Source organism: Salvelinus fontinalis, chromosome 16, assembly GCF_029448725.1.
Source record: "Salvelinus fontinalis isolate EN_2023a chromosome 16, ASM2944872v1, whole genome shotgun sequence".
Classification (NCBI taxonomy): domain Eukaryota; kingdom Metazoa; phylum Chordata; class Actinopteri; order Salmoniformes; family Salmonidae; genus Salvelinus; species Salvelinus fontinalis.
The window spans coordinates 28,331,944-28,350,172 of NC_074680.1; positions in this window are offsets into that span (position 1 = coordinate 28,331,944).

Consider the following 18,229-nt stretch of genomic DNA (forward strand, 5'->3'; position numbering starts at 1 on the left):
GGTTTCTCCCTCCCCAGGAGGCGACAGTAAGTTGGCCTGAGCTAGACCACATTGTGGTCTGATGTCCCCAGAGGAGGTCTGGTGGTGGCAGAGAACGCCTTTGGTATTGTCCCATAGCACGAATCAAGAGTCCTATTTTTCCTAGTGTGACATTTCACATACTGATGGTATGTGCGCAAGACTTTGCGCAAGGTACAGTTGTTAAAATCCCCTAAAATAAATTTGGGTGCGTCGGGGGAGATGGATTCCAGTTTCTGTGACAGATTATAAATAATCTCTGATGCCTTTGTTATATTAGCTTTTGGTTGAATGTACACAACGGTAACAAACAATTGGGGGAACTCACGGGGCAGATAGTAAGGTCGCAGTGACACAGAAAGCAGTTCAATGTCGGGGGTACAGAGTCGCTCTCTTACCAGGATCGATTTACACCACTGGTCCCTGACAAGCAGCCAGACGCCCCTGCCGTGAAGTTTCCCTGTGACTGTCAGATCGCGGTCCGCTCTGACCAGGGTGAAGCCGGCCGGCTCCACTTCTCTGTCCGGGACTCTGTCATCCAGCCAAGTCTCAGTAAATGCCAGCAAACAGGCCTCCCGATATTGGTGTTGGAAGCGCAGATTTGCTGACAACTCATCCTCTTTCCCCCTCAGTGACTGGGCATTAATCAGCAAGGTGGTGGGTAAGGGAAGGTTGTTCTTAATTTTTTTAAGTCGTTGTCTGATTCCCCCGCGTTTTCCACGTTTGCATTTGGGTTTGTAATCCACTCGCAGACAATCAGGTATTAGATGGGCCATTGGGATATTCATGGCGTTGGTATTTGAGTTGCATTGTAGTAAAAACTCCCTGCTGTATTGGATTCCGCTGCCAGCAGCGTTTTCATGATTTAGTCCGTTCGTAGCGGGTATGTACACGATCAATAAGATCAGTCCAACACCCCACCACTGGAAATCCATGGTTGGCAGAATGTTTGTAAACTAAGTGTACAAATTAAAAACATAAGATAACGCCACACCAAAAGTCACACACACTGCAGGTCGCAACAGAGCCGCGCCCCCTTAATCTAATCAACCTACTAATTTACCAATTAGTCAACTTCTTAGTAAACCTAATGTGCCTCTGCTCACTGACGTCTGCCTGACTATTGAACGTTTCCATGAGTACTTGACAGAGTAACTTCAGTTAATCATCTCCAGCTTGCAGAACAGAAGCACCTGTTTTACTGAGGTTTTAAAGTGCTTGGCACAGCAGAGAGACCACAGCCATTTGACGTATGGGAAACTTGAGTAGAAGTGGCAGTTGGTAACTGCATCATATATTGTGAAGTGACCATATAGAGAGAGCTCCAAATTGAAAATCAATGCAAGGTTTATGGCCGTTTAACCAGAAAATATGCTGTCTCAGGGGGTCACAGTGTGTATGTACACAGGCTTATCTCCTGTCTGAAATCATAGCAGACAGTCAACACATTAAACACATGCTTTTGTTTAGCTTCACTGTTGAAAGGGAATGTCAGCTATGTGTCTATGAATATTCAATACTTCACTTGCATGGCAAGCTTATTGCTGATGAATTAATTGCTGAGCATAACAGCTTGCCTTCTTCCAACCGCTAACAGATTGCTTGGGTTTGGGAGAATCTCGGAATGAGGTCATTTGTACTTCTTGCATATATTCTATATAGACAGACCCATATAAAGAAGTTATCAGCTGAGTTATCGGTCTCATTTTTATCTCATCAGAAAAGAAAGATGCAACAGATGACAGCCTTTTCCCATCAGAAAATGTCATGCTCTATCTTCCAAAACCACACTCAATTTTACACAACATTTTGCCTTTGAAATGTTGTTTAATGGAAAGGCTCACAAGCCGCTTCTCTAAAGTTGTCTGAACCAACTGTGTATAGTCTCTTTTCACAGCTAGATCTGGATTAGACACATGTAGGCCTTGTCCAATGGTGGTGGATGGCAGCAGTACAACACTGTAATTGTCCCTGACAGAGTGAAAGTGTGCTGCCTCTACTGATAGGGACTTGCATTGTGTTGGCCATGTCAATCTCTGGCAGTCTCTACAGGGGTACCACAGGGTTCAATTCTCGGGCTGACTCTTTTCTCTGTATATATCAACGATGTCGCTCTTGCTGCGGGGGATTCCTTGATCCACCTCTACGCAGACAACACCATTCTGTATACATCTGGCCCATCTTTGGACACTGTATTAACAAACCTCCAAATGAGCTTCACTGCCATACAACACTCCTTCCGTGGCCTCCAACTGCTCTTAAACGCTAGGAAAATGAAATGCATGCTCTTCAACCGATCACTGCCCGCACCCTTTGCCCGACTAGCATCACTACTCTGGACAGTTCTAACTTAGAATATGTGGACAACTAAAAATACCTAGGTGTCTGGCTAGACTGTAAAATCTCCTTCCAGACTCATAATAAACATCTCCAATCCAAAATTAAATCTAGAATCAGCTTCCTATTTCACAACAAAGCCTCCTTCGCTCACGCTGCGTAACATACCCTCGTAACACTGACCATCCTACCCATCCTCAACTTCGGCGATGTCCTTTACAAAACAGCCTCCAACACTCTACTCAGCAAACTGGATACAGTCTATCACAGTGCCATCCGTTTTGTCACCAAAGCCCCATATACCACCCACCACTGCGACCTGAATGCTCTCCTCGGCTGGCCCTCGCTACATATTCGTCGCCAGACCCACTGGCCCCAGGTCATCTATAAGTCTCTGCTAGGTGAAGCTCCGCCTTATCTCAGCTCACTGGTCACCATCACAACACCCACCCGTATATCTCACTGTTTATCCCCAAAGCCAACTCTTCCTTTGTCCGCCTTTCCTTCCAGTTCTCTGCTGCCACTGACTGGAACAATTTGCAAAAATCGCTGAATTTGGAGACTTATATCTTCCTCACTAACTTTAAGCATCAGCTATCTGAGCAGCTTACCGATCGCTGCAGCTGTACACAGCCCATTTGTAAATAGCCCATCCAACTACCTACCTCTGCCCATATTGTTTTATTTACTTTTTTGCTCTTTTGCATGCTAGTATTTCCAGTATTTCTACTTGCACATCATCATCTGCACAACTATTACTCTAGTGTTAATTTGCTAAATTGTAATTACTTCGCTACTATGGCCTATTTATTGCCTTACCTCCTTACGCCATTTGCACACACTGTATATAGACTTTTTCTATTGTGTTATTGACTGTACGTTTGTTTATTCCATGTGTTTGTGTCGCACTACTTTGCTTTATCTTGGCCAGTTCGCAGTTGTAAATGAGAACTTGTTCTCAACTGGCCTACCTGGTTAAATAAAGGTGAAATAATAAAAAATATTTTAAAAATCTGCTCTGTAGGCTGGACGAGCCTCGGCTGATAGATAGATAGACCAGCCAATGACACAGGCTAAATAAAATTGTTCTGTTTTTGTAATAACCTGTCGCCATGGCATTTTCTAGGTGACAGCCTGCATGCATGGAATTGACAAGAGTTCCACCACTGATGTTTAGCTGATTGGATATGGAACCCTAACCTCCCTCCCTCCCTCCCTCCCTACCTCAAACTCAAACCCAGCAGTGACCAACGGGGCAAAAGATAAGCCTTCAGTAAAAGGCAGATCATCGCAATTGAAATGCTGTATTTTCTCAGTCAATGTAAGAGCATGTTTGGCCTATCTGAGGTGAATTATCCGATTATTCAGGCTAGAGACTCATCTTGCTGCACAAGGTCACAAATACATCAGTAGGCAGTTGAGGTAAATAGGTTGTTTGGAGGAAGATTGAATCATAACAATTCACATTCAATAATTCTAGAACTCCATTACTCTGGCCTGTGTTTTACCACCCGAATTCTCCAGCCTTTACACGTTACTATCCATTCCATGCCTGTATTGAGATTAGGTAATGTCTTGTTTTTACAGCACTATTGATATAGCATTAGAGGACCGGGATACGGTTGCTTTATCTTCTTTATGTGCCCATTTCTCTCCTTACCATGTCATTACCAGGGCTGGGTTGGACTGGCCGCCTCTCCCCAACCACAGATTGTTCAATAGGAACTCATAGGGAGTGGGAGGATCCTGGTGAGTACACCGTCCAATATACCTGCCACCAGGAGGCCTGGAGGGATGTACTGGTAGGTTTGGAAGACATACTCTTATTCGTGTTAGTGAGTTTTTAACTGTTTCGATCAATCTCTAGATCTCTTGGATTGTCAAATTAACTGAACAAAAATGTTTTTACTGCTTTTACTTCCTACAATAGACAATGTATTTTGTGTTCAGTTTGTACATTAGTAATGAAGTGGAATTACATTCAGTATTTCACCCCACATTCAGTATATCACCTCACTTTCAGTATTCCACCCCATGTTCAGTACAGTATTTCACCCAACGTTCAGTATTTCACCCCATATTCAGTATTTCACCCCACGTTCAGTATTTCACCCCACATTCAGTTTTTCACCCCACCTGTAAGACCACAGAACATAAATACAAGGCATTCATTTAATGTGTACATGAAATGAGTGTGATTTGTTGCATATTGAAAACTGCTTGGTGTTGAAAGCAGAAATTGTCATCCTACCTAAAACCACCAACAGACACTCACCTGTAATGAGCTATTACCGTCCTATCTTGAGCCAATGAGGATGCAGCGAGGGGAAATTACATAACAATTATGTGTGAGGAGAAGACCAAGGCTGTTAGTGTACAGTATCCTCCCCTCCCCAAGACATGAGAGGGAGGATTTAATTAGGCTTATGATCCTGTCACCCTGGTAATATAGAGGACACACACATCACTTTAGCAGTGGTGATAATGCCTGAACACTGTCTTTTTTGGTGATCGGTGAAGTTCGAGATCACAACATCATTTTCAGGCAGGATGGAACACGCTGGAGGGAACAGACAGACAATCGGAGGTCGTGCACTTGGAGGCACGGAGGGGAACACAAACACCCCTGCCACTCAAAATGACTGAATACCACTCAAGACAGGTTGTGAAAAGTCAATTCACCAGCCAGTCACAGAATAGACCCCCTCTATCCCCTACCTCATTTACACCGGCCCACAGGCCTCCCACACCACTCCTTGGGGTATTCACAATGTATAATCATTCAAATACCCCCAGCGGATCACTTGTACTATGATTTTCTAAGGCATGTTATGAGAACCTACATGAGGCAGTGCTGTTGCCATTAGTCCCCCATGGCCACTGTGGCTAGACTGTGGGTGATGGATGTGATTGATGGAGGGAGACCATTTTCTCACATTTTTCACACGTTTATTCTCGTATGCCCTTGTAGTGCGGAATTCATTTAGAATGAACCAAACAATTTTGTGCAATTAATTATTATCCATCCTAGCAATCATTGAAAGCTTCAGGAAGCAAGCAGTGCTTCTCAGTTTTATTTCAGGAGCTTGTCTTCAGAAAGAAAAAAGGATTTCAATGGCACATACATTTTCATCACTCTTTCTAGAGCAGAGAGCATGGACAGCCAGTGAACATTGCTGTGTCCTACAATGTTATGGTACTCCTGGCCAACAAACTCACAAAAGCTCTTCACTCTTTCTACTCTGACGGTGAAAATATGAAAATATCTTTGTGAGCAGGTACTCAACATCAAAGGGAATCATATCCAAAGCTGTTCTGGCCGTGTTATGAATGATGTGGGCAGGACAACCTAAGCCAATCACCTCCCGCTGCAGAGCATTTTTAACTTTGGTATGGACATTGACCCTCCCCAGCCTATTCAGTCCTCCAAAGTTGGTATATGTGTTGTCGGCAGAGAATGCCACGACTTTGTTTTGCAGGTTACATTTTTGGATGACCACCAGGACCTCAGCTGCAATCTCCTCTGCTGTTTCTCCTTTCAATTCAACAAAATCAAGCAGTTTTGTTTCCACAGATGTGTTGCCACTAGAGGTCGACCGATTAATCGAAATGGCCGATTAATTAGGGACGATTTCAAGTTTTCATAACAATCGGAAATTGGTATTTTTGGACACCGATTTGGCAGATTTTTAAATTTATTCTGATTTTTTATATATATTTTTTTACATCTTTATTTAATCTTTATTTAACTAGGCAAGTCAGTTAAGAACACATTCTTATTTTCAATGACGGCCTAGGAATGGTGGGTGAACTGCCTCATTCAGGGGCAGAACGACAGATTTTTACCTTGTCAGCTCGGGGGATTCAATCTTGCAACCTTACAGTTAACTAGTCCAACGCTCTAACCACCTGATTACATTGCACTCCACGAGGAGCCTGCCTATACGCAAATGCAGTAAGCCAAGGTAAGTTGCTAGCTGGCATTAAACTTATCTTCTAAAAAAAAATCTATCAATCAATCATAATCACTCGTTAACTACACATGGTTGATGATATTACTAGTTTACCTAGCGTGTCTTGCGTTGCATATAATCGATACGGTGCGTATCGTTGCTCCAATGTGTACCTAACCATAAACATCAATGCCTTTCTTAAAATCAATACACAGAAGTATATATTTTTAAACCTGCATATTTAGCTAAAAGAAATCCAGGTTAGCAGGCAATATTAACCAGGTGAAATTGTGTCACTTCTCTTGCATTCATTGCACGCAGAGTCAGTGTATATGCAACAGTTTGCATATACAGTTTCCTAATTTGCCAGAATTTTACGTAATTATGACATAACAGTGAAGGTTGTGCAATGTAACTGGAATATTTAGACTTGCCACCCGTTAGATAAATTACGTAACGGTTCCGTAGTTCACTGAAAGAATATACGTCTTGTTTTCGAGATGATAGTTTCCGGATTCTACCATATTAATGACCTAAGTCTATGATTTGATAGAGCATTCTGACTGAGCGGTGGTAGGCAGCAGCAGGCTCGTAAGTATTCATTCAAACATCACTTTCGTGCGTTTTGCCAGCAGCTCTTCGTTGCTCTTCAAGCATTGCGCTGTTTCTGACTTCAAGCCTATCAACTCCCGAGATTAGGCTGGTGTAACCGATGTGAAATGGCTAGCTAGTTAGCGGGGTGCACACTAATAGCGTTTCAAACGTCACTCGCTCTGAGACTTGGAGTGGTTGTTCCCCTCGCTCTGCATGGGTAACGCTGCTTCGAGGGTGGCTGTTGTCGATGTGTTCCTGGTTCGAGCCCAGGTAGGAGCGAGGAGAGGGACGGAAGCTATACTGTTACACTGGTAATACTAAAGTGCCTATAAGAACATCCAATAGTCAAAGGTTAATGAAATACAAATGGTATAGAGAGAAATAATCCTATAATTCCTATAATAACTACAACCTAAAACTTCTTACCTGGGAATATTGAAGACTCATGTTAAAAGGAACCACCAGCTTTCATATGTTCTCATGTTCTGAGCAAGGAACTTAAACGTTAGCTTTCTTACATGGCACATATTGCACTTTTACTTTCTTCTCCAACACTTTGTTTTTGCATTATTTAAACCAAATTGAACATGTTTCATTATTTATTTGAGGCTAAATTGATTTTATTGATGTATTATATTAAGTTAAAATAAGTGTTCATTCAGTATTGTTGTAATTGTCATTATTACAAATACATTTTTTTTAAATCGGGCCGATTGATCGGTGTCGGCTTTTTTTGATCCTCCAATAATCGGTATTGGCGTTAAAATCATAATCGGTCGACCTCTAGTTGCCACCATATATCTTACAATATCTGACTACTATTGGCAGCAGCTTTACATGTCCATGATTGGACGCATCAATGGACAGGGACACACATTCAACCTGGTCTAGGTCCTGTGTTACCAAAGTAGTTGCCCATGGTGCTAACAAGTTACTCACTGTGGCGTCACATTTTGTCCTAGCACATGTAAATTTCAGCTCATAAAGCTTTCGTGTCAGTTGTGCTGTGCAGTCCATAGATCTGTAACTATGATTGTGTCGCATAGCGTGGTATGCAAAGACACCCTCCTGCACAGCTAAACCATATTCTTCTTGGGAAGGCTCTACCTTCTTGAAGAATGTGGTGACAGAGGGCATACCAACACGGGCAATCAGAGAGGCTTTATGCTTTTTCGTCTGCTGATGTTCTACCACTGCCGTTCTTCCCCCGCTGCCAATTGAAAAAGAAGAATTACAAAGGGTGCACTGAACAATTCTATCGTCTTGACCTGAGCGTATAAATGGAAATTCTCTCATCATATTGGCATTAAAATGGCATTACCGTTTCTTGGAAAGAGCCATTGTACCTCCTCTGTCTGCTCTTCTTCACTCTCCTTGTGTCACTTCTTACTCTCAACTTTTTCTTCTCCTCCAATCGTCTTCCTGATCTTTCTTCCTTTCCTTCTCTTTACCTTTCCACCTCACTCTTCCACACTCTCCTCGCTTCACTCTTTTTACTCCCTTCATTTTCTTCTTCCTCTAAAGAAATAGAGATTGATTTCTTGCTCCTCAGTTCATGGTACACTATGGTGTTTCTACATTGTCGTTTCTCATAGACAGATTCAGACTCCTATCAGGGAGATCATTCCACCTCTCCTCACCCCAGCAACCTCTGTTTTTCACCCTGACAGTGTAATCATGGACCAGGCCAGGGTTTTATAAGGTCTCCTTTATGATCTCCAGTTCTACCTAACCCCTGAGAGTCCCCCAAAGGTACCACCTACCCCCACCCGTCCTCCATTCCATCATCTCCCCCTCCCCTCTCCCCCACCATCCACCAGGACCAGTCGTACGGTCTCTGCAGCTCCTCGACCTCCTAACCCTCCCCGCCTCTTGCCTCTGGTAATGTCTGCTCAGATGCTCCAGTAATGTCTGGAGAGTTGAAAGGTCATGGCGGAGCTGTCAGGGAGGGTTGGGCCTCAGACATAACAGGGCTCGGTGGGGACCAGGCTGGGGCAGTCCTTCCACCAGCAAGGCAAATCACTAAGGCTGTGTGAATGCAGAGCATCTGTGTGGGATACTCTTGTATGTACAGTGCTGTGAAAAAGTATTTTCCCCCTTCCTGATTTCTTATTTTTTTGCACATTTGTCACACTTAAATGTTTCAGATCATCAAACAAATTTTAATATTACACAAAGATAACCCAAGTAAACACAAAATGCAGTTTTTAAGTGATAATTGTATATATTAAGTGAAAAAAGCTTTCCAAACCTTCATGGCCCTATGTGACAAAGTAATTGCCCGCCCCTTGTTAAATCATGAATTTACTGTGGTTAATCAAATTTTTTGGAAAGCTGAGTTCAATTTCACCAGCCACACCCAGGCCTGATTCCTGCCAGACCTGTTGAATCAAGAAATCACTTAAATAGAACCTGTCTGACAAAGTGAAGTAGGCCAAAAGATCTGAAAAAGCAAGACATCATGCCGCGATCCAAAGAAATTCAGGAACAGATGAGAAACAAAGTAATTGACATCTATCAGTCTGGAAAGGGAAGTTCTAAAGCTTTGGGACTCCAGCGAACCACGGTGAGAGCCATTATCCACAAATGAGGACATTTGGAACAGTGGTGAACCTTCCCAGGAGTGGCCGGCCTACCAAAATTACCCCAAGAGCGCAGCGACGACTCATCCAAGAGGTCACAAAAGAACCCACAACAACATCTGAAGAACTGCAGGCCTCTCTTGCCTCAGTTAAGGTCAGTGTTCATGACTCAACCATAAGAAAGAGACTGGGCAAAAATGGCATCCATAGCAGAGTTCCAAGGCGAAAACCACTGCTGACCAAAAATAACATAAAGGCTCGTCTCACTTTTGTCAAAAAAACATCTTGTTGATCCCCATGACTTTTGGGAAAATATTCTGTGGACTGACGAGACAAAAGTTGAACTTTTTGGAAGGTGTGCGTCCCGTTACATCTGGCGTAAAAGTAACACAGCATTTCAGAAAAAGAACATCATACCAACAGTCAAACATGGTGGTGGTAGTGTGATGGTCTGGGGCTGCTTTGCTGCTTCAGGACCTGGACGACTTGCTGTGATTTGATGGAACCATGAATTCTGCTCTCTACCAAAAAATCCTGAAGGAGAATGTCCAGTCATCAGTTCATGACCTCAAGCTGAAGCGCACTTGGGTTCTGCAGCAGGACAATGATCCAAAACACACCAGCAAGTCCACCTCTGAATGGCTTAAAAAAAAAGTCCGGACTTGAATCCGATTGAGATGCTGTGGTGTGACCTTAAAAAGGCGGTTCATGCTCAAAAACCCTCCAATGTGGCTGAATTAAAACAATTCTGCAAAGAAGAGTGGGACAAAATTCCTCCACAGCGATGTGAAAGACTCATTGCCAGTTATCGCAAGCGCTTGATTGCAGTTGTTGCTGCTGAGAGTGGCACAACCAGTTATTACGTTTAGGGGGCAATTACTTTGTCACATAGGGCCATGAAGGTCCGGATAGCTTTTTCCCTTAATAAATAAAATCATCACTTAAAAACTGCATTTTGTGTTTACTTGGGTTATCTTTGTGTAATATTAAATGTGTTTGATGATCTGAAACATTTAAGTGTGACGTGCAAAAAAATAAGAAATCAGGAAGGGGGCAAATACTTTTTCACACCACTGTAATTGGGTTTCCAGATAAACTCAATTTATTTATGACAAAATTAATTGCTGCTGGTCCACAGGTTGACATGTGTAGCAGCATGGACATGTAGTAGTGCAGTTTTGATCCTCCTCTGTATGAGACTGCACTTTGTGTGTTAGTTGCAGGGGCTATGTGAAGGTTGAAGCAGTGCTTTCTGTGTCTCCGGTCTCCACTATAGAGGCATGGTGGCCCATTGAAACCTGCTGCATTAGGGGTGGAATATCTGTTGAAAACAGATCAATTATGCAATGTGTTCTGGTAGAGCATGGCCCTGAGAGAGGAAGGGGAGATCAAAGCTGAGGAGGCAGGGAACTCTCCCCAGACCCCCTGGAATAATCCTGGTCGATCCTGACATCAACACACACACACACACACACACACACACACACACACACACACACACACACACACACACACACACACACACACACACACACACACAACAGGAAGACCCTGTGGCAGAGAGGCATCTGTTACAGAGGGTGTTGCTTGGTTACCTTTGTTGTCGCCACCCTCAAGGATGCCAGGAGTTGTCAGTGGGTCTTAGGTGGTTAGGATATATTAAAAACAGTGTTTGTTTTATTTGCAATTTATTCCCCACTGATTACCCGTTTTAACATTACACACACGCTAAGTAGAACAAGTCCCTTACTGTGTGTTTTTCTTCCATATTTTTGGGATCATGATGAATTTGAGTCAGTCATTATTGTCATGAATGGGCCTTCTTACAAATGACTGCATGAGGAGTGGCAGTGCCCTGGCACAAAGACCTGGGTAGCTCCTGTGCAGTGCTCTGCCAGAGGAAGTCCCTGTTGGTAAGACCTCTGAATACAGAGACAGGCCCTTTTGGTAAGACCCCTCAGTACAGAGACAGGCCCTTTTGGTAAGACCCCTCAGTACAGAGACAGGCCCTTTTGGTAAGACCCATGAACACGGAGACAGGCCCTGGCAGTGTGTTCAGGGCCTGAGAGTCAGCAGGCACCGCCACTAGCCGTACGTGAGGTGTTTGTGTGTATACGCGAGTGTGGATCGGGGGATCTTTTTTGATGGATGAGGATGTTTTTATTTCCTCTGGACCCTCCTGACAGGGCATCCATCCTGAAACAATGTGGCAGTGCCCTCAGTGGCTGAGAACGCAGGAGAAGAGGAGGAGGCTCAGCATCGACCCTAGCCTTAATTAAAGACTCATCAGAGGCTCCTGGCGACCAGGGGCGAGAGTGTGCTTCACTGCCCAAGATGTGATGAGGAGATTGGGGGAAGAATAACATGGTAAGAGAGAGGTCACTTGTACAGGCATTATGGGAATAGGCAGGCAAAAGAGATGTGGGGGGGGTTGAGGAATGTCATTTGACAACGGACATTGTGAGGGCCTTAAGGAAAGGGAGGTTGGGATGCAAATTTGGGAATGCTGTTTGGAATGGCAAGGGGCAATAGGGTTAGTGGTGTGAGGTCTAATTCTATGCTGAGAGAGAGGGAGAAATTCTTTCTATGATTGGAATGTACGTACTACATGTACCTACAGTACAAAGGTTTGAGGAAGGAATAGAAGATACCTTTCTTCTAATTTGCTGAACATACATGATCAAAATGGATTTCAACACATGTTGAAAGCCCTAATAATGCTATGTCACTTTAGAGCTGTGTAACATGCTCAGCCTGGTACTGTGTCTAGTATGTGTAAATACCAGTACCTGGAGAAACCAATGAGAAATAAGTGCTTTACTGTGTTGTCAGGCCTGGAGATTTATAGTGTGCAGCTGCAGAAAGTTGACTGGAGACTCCCTGTGTCAGAGTTCCCTGCAACCCAATCTCGGAGCACACCACACAGGGCCCGTCTTTAGTTCTCTCCACACACTGGTGATGGATGGTGACAGGTTAAAAGTCCACTTCCAGTCGCTGGTTGGGCCCACGGCTTTAATCTTGAACCCTGTGCGGCTGGCTTTAATGTAGCCATCCATGGCTCTGATGAATGGGGCTAAGAGACTTGCTCCACTGGGTTGCAGCCAGCCAGCCAGCCGGACGGATGGCCTCGGCCACCGTCCCATTCCTGAGATCACCAACCTGATCTTATGGGTGGATATACTAACACAGTTGTTGTCCCTGTCTGGTAATAATGGATGTATATGCATCTGAACTATGTGAAAACATTTAATAGATTTTCACATTTGTTTTGACTCCACGCTGTCTTCTTCTTGTTGTAAATTATGGTTTTCAGTTCAAGGACCATGCTACCTTTCCTCAGGAGAGAGGGAGAGAGACAGCGAGTGTCTCCCAGAAATAAAGCCAGGTAATAAAGACAGCATTAGAGGGCTAATTAGTCTACGTATCTGTCTTGGCAGAACCAATAATTTCATCATCTCATTTGTAATAGGGCGTCAATGCTCATCCAAGCGACAATATTGCATAGTCAATTTGCGTTGTGGTTGCTTCATTCAACAACTGTGGCCAGTAAATCTCTCCTCGTGTCCATATTTATTGGACTGAGAGTTGGAGGACAGTGGTGCTGGGCCTGGGTAATGAAGTCCGTTTTTGGCCAGGGCTGGAAATCCCTCTGAGAGGTATAACACATCCCAGTAATACTCATATTTCCTCAGGGTAAAACAGAGCTACGCACACAGAACCTCTGTAAAACTGAGGCTGTCATCTCGGTAGTAAATTACTCTTGGTTATATTGTCCCATCTATATGGTGTGTGCATCCATGTGGCTTGATTTGTTGTTTTTTCTGAGTAATGTCATTCAGTGGCGAACATTGTCCAGGTCTGAGTTTGGCAATCAATTGCTGAAATCTATTGCTTGTTAGTGTCAGAATCCCCCTCCTTATGAAATCCCCCTGTCCCTCTGCACTGATATACTATATCTGCATCATTACATCTGAGGGCTTTTATTTTCTATACATGTCTCACAGGAAAGCTATAAGTGGAGAATGTTGAATCCTCACCGGATTGTATGGAGCAGAATCCACCCCTACAGTATCTCGGAGTAGAGAGAACAGTGTAGTTCTATAGCATGAGCACATGCTGTCAGAATTTATGTCTATGCATCGATGGTCCTGCTTTCGCATTGAGAGAAAGTGGGATTATGCTTCTTACTCTGTTAGATCCCTTTCTCCCCCCTCTCTTCCCTCTCCTCCCTCTCTCTTTCTCCTTGTGGAAGGTCACCTGAAGGAGGTAATCCCTATTCCTCTCTGCCTTCTCTCTCTCTTTTATCTCAAAGCTTTTGTGGCCAGCAATGGAGCCAATGATCCACTGATCAGCAGAGGGACAATCAGTAGACATGGAAAGGCAGAGGAGGAGACATGTGAGCTGGATGCAAGAGACTGGCTGCTTTTATCCCCCCTGCAGGAATAACAAAATAAGGGTATTTTTCTAAAGCCATTTTTGAGATTTGAAGTATGAGTTGCCTTTTTTATTGCATGGTGTATACTTAGTTTACCTCGGAAAAGCTTTCTCGGTTTTAAGCCCATCTTTGTCTGCTTGTGTTTGCAAGTGTTTGCTTTGACTGGAAAGAAACCCCAAAGATCGCATGCCGTATGCACATATCACATTCTGATCACAGGAGGTTGGTGGCACCTTATTTGGGGAGGACGGGCTCGTGGTAATGGCTGGAGCGGAATGGTATCAAACACATCAAACACATGGTTTTCATTTCCTTTTCTCCGTTCCAGGCATTATTATGAACTGTCCTCCCCTCAGCAGCCTCCACTGTATCTGAGGCTACTCTCTGTTTATAATCTATGCATAGTCACTTTAAATCTACCTACATATACATGTTACCTCAATTACCTCGACTAACCAGTGCCCCCGCACATTGACTCTCTACCGGTACCCCCTGTATATTGCCTCGCTTGTTATTTTACTGCTGCTGTTTAATTATTTGTTACTTTTATTTTCTATTTTAAATGTTTTACTTATCTATTTTTTACTTAACACTTGTTTTTTTTCTTAACTTCTTAAAGCATTGTTGGTTAAGGGCTTGTAAGTAAGAATTTCACTGTAAGGTCTACACCTGTTGTATTCGGTGCATGTGACAAATAACATTTGATTTGAATCTTTCTACTCTGCATTTGTGTACATCTACCTCCCTGTCTCTGGAGTATTCATCTGGAAAGCTCTGGCTCTGACCATTTATTCACAGAGGCTGCCTGCCAAGCCGTGGAACTGTTGACATTTTGGAGTGTTCTTTATGGCCATCAACGTGGGTGGAACTCTTCCATCTCCAAGCTTTCTTCTCCTCTGGCTCAAGTATAACATTTCCATTGTAGACATGTGACATGTCCTGGAATGCTGGTCAAGCCATTCTGGTCAGTATCTTCAAAAGTCATCATCACAGACCTTGGGGTTCCTCCCACCAATCACACGTCAGACACATTTGGCAGGGGTGGTCCCTGTCTACACCCAACCAGATGAGTGATGGGACAGTAAAAATGAATCACCTCTCAGGGTTGGGCATCAGAGCTGCCCTGGAGAGACACATTACCCTCCTACTCTATATATAATGAGACATATTTAAAACAGCAATCATCCTCTCTTTTGAACCCTAGGTCGCAGTATTGAATCAATCCTTCACTTGATTGAAAAGGCCATACGTGTGTGAGACTGTGGGACAATATTAACCTAGGTCACACACTCACACACACACACTGCATGCATATGGAATATAGTTCCCATTAGGCAGAACTGCTGACTGTGATTAAATCAATGTAAAGTGTGCATTCATACACTGAGGTTTCAGCCAGAGGATCCAGGGCCTTCCCTGAACTGTTGTGATATTGGATTATTTTTTCAGATAATTTAGTTAGGTGAGACACAGTTCAAATAGGATAGAGTGTCCATACATGCTGGTGGAATTTAATCTATGCAATGAATGAGGAAAGGGAGATATTAAGGGTGATATCAGACCTGAAGATATGCTCACACCTAAAATATAAACGCCTTGGATTCATTCTATAGGCCTGTTTAAGTTCACCGTCATTGTATTCCTATCCTACATGTATTACAGTACATCTGTCTTTTAGACCTGTGCTGTTTGCCTGTATTCTATCGTCCCATTCATCAGAGACTAAGTAACAGTGTTTCAGTCATACAGGGGGCTGCCAGCTAGCCATTTGAGTTGAGATATATGGTGTTGACACTTACTAAAGCAGTAACCGTGTGGATTCCATACCCGTGACATGAGGGGAATTCATAAATACTTAATAAGGTGCTTATAAGAACTCTACAGGGCAGAGGTGGTTTCAGTGAATCTGAGTTTGAACACTGCTCCCTCTCCGCTGTTTCCCTGTATGCTTAAATCAGATTTACTGCCTTAAATGATTTAGCTGCTCCTCAAATCCAGTGACGCTTTTATGTTTCCATATGGAGGTCCACTCCTCACGAACACACCACACTCCATCAATCACAATCAGCAATAATGGCCAGGGAACTTTGCTCTTTCATAATTACATTTGTGAACTTTAGAATACGCAAATAAATAAATGTCACTTATTAGATCAAGTCTTGGGGGTTGATAATGGAATAGATGGATGGAGCAATAGTGATATTCCTATTTGTCTTCCTCTCCTAGCTTCTGCGTGTTTGAGGGCATGCGTACATTCAGGTGTGTGTGTGGGGGGTGGGGGTGGGCAGACCCCTGGAGTTAGAGGCATATCTCCATTATGGAGATGACAAATAAAACATCCTCCTTTTTAATGTGGGCCTGGGATGAGGTTGACATGCTGTTGTAGAAAAGCTTTTTCTGCTGTTTCCTTTCAGCTGAAATAGGTGTTATCCACCTACAGTATCAAAACTAATAATATAGATGGACACCATCTCTAGAGCAATTCAATTACTGTTTTTCTTCCATTTTCCTTCTGGTCTCAGCATGGACCCTTAAGTCCAACCATTATGTCCAAAGGCCACAGTCAGTCCCATCTCATTGGTACAGGGACTGTATCTGCAGCTAATGAGAATTGAGAAAGATATTAACCCCCTGGAAGAAGTGGTAACAAGACAATAAAGCATGGATATTAATAGTCATGTAAAGTGTAGGGATATGAATAGCTAATTAGGCAGGAGCCAGATAAGAGCCACTTACGCAGTACTGACTGAAAGGTCAGCGTGTGCCACTGCTGACAGTGTATGACTGGACTGTTTGCATTGTGGAGAGGACAAGAAAATCAACAGTGCCTCATCACATTATTTCAGTTGGTTCCTTTACTACTGATTAGCCAAACTAGGCCCAAGGTCATTCCTGCAGTGACATGGCTGATTCATTTTGAATGACATTGTACAGTAGCTCTTATCGTCCAACAGTCTTATTCATCAGCTGTGTTTTCCTGTGTAGTACTGTATGGAAGGTTACAAGGGAGATAGTGTCCACTCTTTTCTATTTGTGGCCTTCAGTGTTCTGACACTTCCATGTCACACTACAGAGAACAACTGTTAAGTAATGACCACATTTGACATACAGTTTGTATTATAATTTTGATCCCAAGAGTTAATATTCCACTATGGCTGATATGCTAACATACACACACTCAGACACACACACACACACACACACACACACATACACTGTAACGGTCCTGACCTGTTTTCTGTTGTTTTTGTATGTGTTTATGGTCAGGGCGTGTGTTTTGGGTGGGTAGTCTATGTTTTGTATTTCTAGGTTGGGTTTTGTGTTCGGCCTGGTATGATTCTCAATTAGAGACAGGTGTGTATCGTTTGTCTCTAATTGAGAGTCATACTAAGGCAGCCAGGGTTTCACTGGGGTTTTGTGGGTGTTTGTTTCCTGTGTTAGTGTTCCTGTGTCCACACAGGACGGTTGAAGGTTAGTCACGTTTGTTGTTTTGTAGTTTTGTAGTGTCTTGTTTGCTGTGTTCATTAAAAGATGGCTTATTTCCCTCAATCCGCATCTTGGTCCTATCCATGCTCCTCCTCGTTTGAGGAGGAGAACAACAATGACTGCCTTTACAGAAACACCCACCACAACAGGACCAAGCGGATTGAGGAGAGAGAAAAGGAACTAAGGCACTGGACACAGGAGGAATGGTCTTGGGAGATCATGGACGGAAAGGGACCCTGGGGAAGGGTTGGAGAGAATCGCCGCTCTCGGGAGGAGAAGAAGGCAGCCACAGCCCAGGAGCGCTGGTATGAGGAGGCAGCACGTATGAGAGGCTGGAAGCCCGAGAGGCTCACCCAAAAATGTCTTGGGGGGGGGGCTAAAGGGGAGTGTGGCGAAGCCGGGTTGGATACCTGAGCCAACTCCCCGGGCTTGCCGTGGAGTAAGAGGGCGTCATACTGGTCAGACACCGTGTTATGCGGTAAAGCGCACGGTGTCCCCAGTACGCGTGCTTAGCCCAGTGCGGGCTATTCCACCTTGCCGCACTGGGAGGGCTAGGTTGGGCATCGAGCCGAGTGCCATGAAGCCGGCCCAACGTATCTGGTCTCCAGTACGTCTCCTCGGGCCGGCGTACATGGCACCAGCCTTACAGGTGGTGTCCCCGGTTCGCCTGCATAGCCCAGTGCGGGCTATTCCACCTCGCCGCACTGGCAGGGCTACGGGGACCATTCAACCTGGTAAGGTTGGGGAGGCTCGGTGCTCAAGAGCACGTGTCCTCCTTCACGGTCCGGTATATCCGGCGCCACCTTCCCACCCCAGCTCAGTAC